Source organism: Anopheles bellator, unplaced genomic scaffold, assembly GCF_943735745.2.
Source record: "Anopheles bellator unplaced genomic scaffold, idAnoBellAS_SP24_06.2 scaffold00287_ctg1, whole genome shotgun sequence".
Taxonomy (NCBI): domain Eukaryota; kingdom Metazoa; phylum Arthropoda; class Insecta; order Diptera; family Culicidae; genus Anopheles; species Anopheles bellator.
In genome coordinates this window covers 479-5,834 of record NW_026684424.1, presented here as the reverse complement: position 1 = coordinate 5,834, position 5,356 = coordinate 479, and the positions used below count along the sequence as shown (strand labels likewise).

At 50.9% G+C, this 5,356-nt stretch overlaps 1 long non-coding RNA gene across 1 annotated transcript; it reads right to left on the bottom strand.

Moving 5' to 3' along the window:
* Positions 1 to 397: 397 nt before the first annotated feature.
* Positions 398 to 2,900, bottom strand: LOC131214223 (uncharacterized). The gene is made up of 4 exons (XR_009157017.1): positions 2,613 to 2,900; positions 2,072 to 2,512; positions 1,612 to 1,995; positions 398 to 1,535 (listed from the first exon to the last, which is right to left on the bottom strand). It is a non-coding gene; the product is annotated as an uncharacterized LOC131214223 (long non-coding RNA).
* Between the last annotated feature and the right edge of the window lie 2,456 nt (positions 2,901 to 5,356).

Below are 5,356 nucleotides of genomic sequence, written 5' to 3'. Positions count from 1 at the left end.
CTATTTTAATTCTCTACCAAAAACTCAATGTTTTGAACTTGCGTATATAAACACAACTAATCTGTCAAGAGAAAAAATATGTTGCGGTGAAATTTAAAGAATCCCAAGGAGCAACTATGTACGTATTTGTGTACGTCGTACCGTTCGACGTACACTCGAAGGACCGTCCTTCGTACCATTCAAAGACCTGCAAAAAGCAGCAGCATCGTACTGTACCGTACCGCGTACGGTATTTCGTACACTCTTGGTACGGTTTTGGAAAAGCTTATTTTATGGCATTTACTATAAAGCTATGTTGAGAATTATAGCTCCTGTAAAATGTTTGAATCTATTATAGCAAATATACAAATAAATTCTTTTTTTATGAATATATTTATTTATTCATTTATTTTTAAAATACACAATTATTTCATAACCCAGCGACGAACGCACAATCGCCGGATTTACAATATTATTGCTACATTACATTTAGTACATTATTATTACTATTACTATCTATTACTATCTATTCGCGGTCAAGGGAATTGTCTCGAGGGTCCGGATGACCCATCAGAGCAACAAAACTCTGGCAATTGATGCTGTTTTTGACGAAACGAAACGAGTCCAACGAAATAGATGATTTTGTTGGTGGTGTCAGAAGCGGTTTGTGCTCCGTCGGTACACTCAGCTCGTTGATTTTGCGCTTTTCGGCCAGTTTCCCACTGCCCAGTGCCGTACCGCTTCGTTTTCGTACGCATTGCGCAGCGCGATCGTCATTGGCCGGTTGACAGCATGGGGCAGCTTTATTGCGGGTAAGACGGTTACGTACCGGCCACTGAGCAACACGTTGTATTGCTCCAGGAACGTCGATGCAGTGAGAAAGTTGGGAAGTAAATAAACCGTCTCGTAGTCCGGGTGTTTGAGCCGATTCAACTGCTTGGTGACGTTCAGCGTTCCCCGTTCAGTACCCGTGGCACCACCACCAGTTCATTGTAGCAATACAGCATCTTCGGTAGTCGACTCAACTCCGTGCTGTACTCCAGGCGCTCAATGTTGATTGCTAGCACGGTGGAGAAGAAGATCATCCGCAGCACAAAGTCCGACATGAGACGCACGATCGCGAAGATGCAAAACTCCTGAACGACCGGCGCAAACGTTGCCAGGCCGTCCGTCAGGATGGTAATCACCGTCAGCAAGTTCTTCGTGATCGACAGCCCCTCTCGACTGAGCCCCTGAATCTGTACGTCGTGATTGATTGAACTCTCCCGGGTAGAACATGTTTTAGGATGGATTGTGGTGACGCTGGTAACGGTGGTACTTTCTTTGCCGGTTCACCGTTGTCAAGATCGGTCGCTGCCTCGATTTCCGTCTGGCGCAGTGAATAGGCGCAGATTAGTTTCTGCCTCAACGATTCGATCAAGGGAGGATTGTTCTCTCGCAGGATAATCGTGGTCGCAGGATGGTGCGAGACCGGATACGCATCGGATAGCGCTTCACACCCGTTTCGGTATACCGAACAACATTTCCGCCGTGGATACTTTGGGCTTTTGTAAATTCTACAACGGACAAAAGGTCACATAATTACATAATTAAATTAATAGGCAAACGAATTACAGCCTTTTCCTCACGAACATGATTGACGAAAATTGTATTTAGCAGATTGTTGTTCTTGTTGAAGCATTGGATGTTTTGTTGCCAAGTGTTGGCCGGTGACAGCACCAGCTCATGCGATGGGGCGAGCTAAGAAATCCTGGTACCTTTTGTCCTCGTAATTACGAATGATCTCGACCTTTAAACACCTTGTAGAGAGGGGCTCGGATCGGTCAACAGCAGGTCGTCCTCCCATAGGACCACACCCGTTCGCATGATAGTTAGCTGCACGTACGGAAACGGATCGATCCGAGTCGAGGGAAAGGGCGTTTCCATGCTGGTAGATTTTTGCTGATACTTTCCGTTTGCGGGAAAATCCCTTTGGTCGGTTTCGTCCCCAGCAAGGGAATGTTTAGCAGCAGGTAGCTGTTGATGACACATAGCGAGGGGACGATCAATATAAAAAAGTTGAAAGTATAATCCTAAAAAGACTACTACTCACAACTGTATTAACTCAGAAGCATTACTGATAAATCGATAACAGATAACAGATATGATACCTTAACAATGACTATACAAAATGACTGCATTCTGAGTAACAGCAGTTCTTGCAGCAGTAGCAGTGACCGTTCTACGCGATCGCGAGCGATCGTTCAGCTATTAACGTAACAGCTATTAAATTAACAATTTCTTGCTGAACTAAATCTCTGATCTCAACGCGGAGAGTAAATGCTTAGGCGAGAGTTCTAATAGCTTTTTGAATGATCAAAAAAGGAACAGCATCATGCAAACGACGGCCAAAATGTCGTCATAACACGCGAAGTCCGAAGCATCCACCGTCAAGAGAAAAGCAAATCACTACGCCATGATTACGATCAACATACGATTCCGTATTTTCCTCCATTCAAAGATTCCGTTCCGCGTTGAATTGCCGGTCTGGTGTCTACAAAAGGGTAAGATCACAATGTTAGAATGATCAACCATGCGATTACTAACCATACCAGTGTAAGATTTTGCGTAGTGTTCTTTGTTTCTGTTATTACCAATCGTTCCCTTGCGGGTTAGCGCCCATCGTCGTCGCTGAATTCGAAGTCATCCAGCATGTTGTCAATGTTTATCAGGTCGCTGTTCGGAATACCGACATAACCCACACAAACCGTGGAATGATCACTCAGATTCACACAGATCACACAGATTTGTTCCAATTTACGCGAAGGGTTTCCTGCGCGAACTAAGATAAAATGAGTGCATTTCGGTTATTCGTTGATATTGCGGGGAATCATACGCTGTTAATGACGCTGTTTGTTAACTTGTTAACCGTACGTTCCTTGTCCGGCTGTGCAAAGCAAGAGCGGAGTAGCGACTGACAGCTCCTTGTAGCGGAGCTGGAACCGTCTATACGACTACATCCGCGACTTGCGAATGTGACTAAATGTATAACTATATGTAAATATGTGCTTTATGTATTTATGTATATATATTATCTGAATAAAATGCGATGATACATCGCATTCCTGCCCCCCTGTATGCCAGACAGGATCCAGACGGGGGGGAGAAACAGGTTGTTTTCCCGCATCGAGAAAAATTAAAAAAAAGGGTATAATTTTTCGCCGCAAATACAAAATGTAAACAATGTAAATGTCAGCTTATTTGCTATAAAACAAGCTTCTCAGAATGGTGAGTGCGTGTGTGCGTTTGACGAACGACGTGTCGTCAGCTGAGGAATGGCAATCGTCCGTCGACCGTCCGCCAACGGATGGTCTTCGTCAGCGGAGTGACGAAGACTATCCGTTTTGGCGTCCGCGTCGTCAGCGCGCCTTCGATGCTACTCGTAGCTACTTGGGAAAAAAAGTGAACAACACACATTTATTATTGTTGGAATATAGCAACCGTTAGCGTCCATAGCACCTTGGTTTATTTCCGAGGCAACTTAGTGGCACGCCCTTCGGTGATTGACGTCGCATTCGCCACCCCAGCCATCGCAGGCCCGGGCGATTGGCAGGTGATAGAGGACGATGAACTGATGTCGGACCACTCGCCCATCATGTACACCGTCGGGGACCCGCACCCTCGAACCGCACCACAGCCAACACCACGGCACTGCACTCGCCGGTGGAGGATGCACCTGTTCGACCCGGAGGTGTTCGCGATCTCGCTGCGGGCACTGAACTTTGGCGAAGTCGAACCATCGGTGGCCGCCGTCACGAGGCTGCTGGAGAGAGCCTGTGACGAAACCATGCCGCGCAGTGCCCAAGGACCGAGGCAGAATAGGCGCCACGTCTACTGGTGGACGTCGGAGATCGCTGAGAAGCGCACCATCTGTGGGCTCGCCCGACGACGCCTGCAAAAAAACGAGGGACGTCAGCGACCGTGCTTACCGGGCCGTCGAATACAAGCAGACCAAGCGCATGCTTGGTAGCGCCATCCGGGATAGCAAGCGGCGTTGCGCCCGGGAACTCGCGGATTCGGTCGAGGACGACCCTTGGGGTAACGCCTACCGAACAGCGATGGGCTGGCTCACAGGCGGACGCCTGCGCCAAGAGGACGACCACGAAGTGCTGGGACGCATCGTGGACGAGCTGTTCCCACAACAGCCACCGATGGACTGGCCCGATACAGCGCGACCAGAGACTGCTACTGGGGCGATCCGCGGGGTTACGGAGGAAGAGCTGATGGCCATTGCCAGCAGCCTCAGCCCCCGCAAGGCCCCTGGACCCGACGGCATCCCGAACGCTGCCGCAACCGTTGCCCTGCGATCATACCCTGCTGTGTTCTGCAGCCTATTCGGACGGCTCCTTGAAACAGGTTTCTTCCCAGAGGAGTGGAAGCAGCAGAAACTGGTGCTGATCCCGAAGCCGGGGAAGCCAGCGGGGCTGGCGTCGTCGCATAGGCCGCTGTGCATGCTCAACGTCCTGGGGAAGGTCTATGAGCGCATCCTGCTCATCAGACTGAACGACCGGCTGGAGGATGACAGCGACGGACCGCATCTCTCTCGGACACAGTACGGCTTCCGCAAACAGCGATGAACCCTAGACGCTGCCCGGATGATCGTCGAGGAGGGAGCCGACGCGATGCGCCACGGCCGTACAAACCGTACCGATCCACGCATCTGCATGGTAGTGTCGCTAGACGTGCGCAACGCGTTCAACTGCGCCAACTGGACGTCGATTGATGCTGCGCTCCCGGAGCTGCTGCGTGTGCTGGGCAGCTACTTCACCGGTCGTACCCTGCTGTATGGAACCAACCGTGGGCTGAAGGCGCGCAACCTCACGGCAGGCGTTCCGCAGGGCTCAATCCTTGGACCGACCCTCTGGAATGTGATGTACGACGGTCTCCTGTCGCTGCCACTTCCAGAGGGTGTGCGGAGTGTCGGCTTCGCGGACGACCTGGCGCTCACCGTGCGGGCTGTCAACGTGGAGAAAGCCAGAGAGGCCGCCAAGGACGCCGTGCGGGTAGTGCAGAGCTGGCTGGAGATAAACTCCCTCTCTCTTGCCCGAGAGAAAACGGAGGTCCTCGTCATCAGCAGCCACAAAGGGGGACGGCAGCACACGAGCGTCAACGTCGGTGGCGGGGTTGCCTGCCAATCGAAGCAGACGATCCGGTATCTAGGGATACAGCTGCACGACCATCTGCGCTGGCGACCGCACATCGAGTATGTGGCAGAACGGGCTAGCCAGGTGACGCGAGTCCTTCGGGCCTTGATGCCTAATCGTTCCGGAGCGACGAGTGACAGACGCAGGCTGATTGCGAGTGCGGTAACGTCAATGATCCGATACGGAGCCCCGCT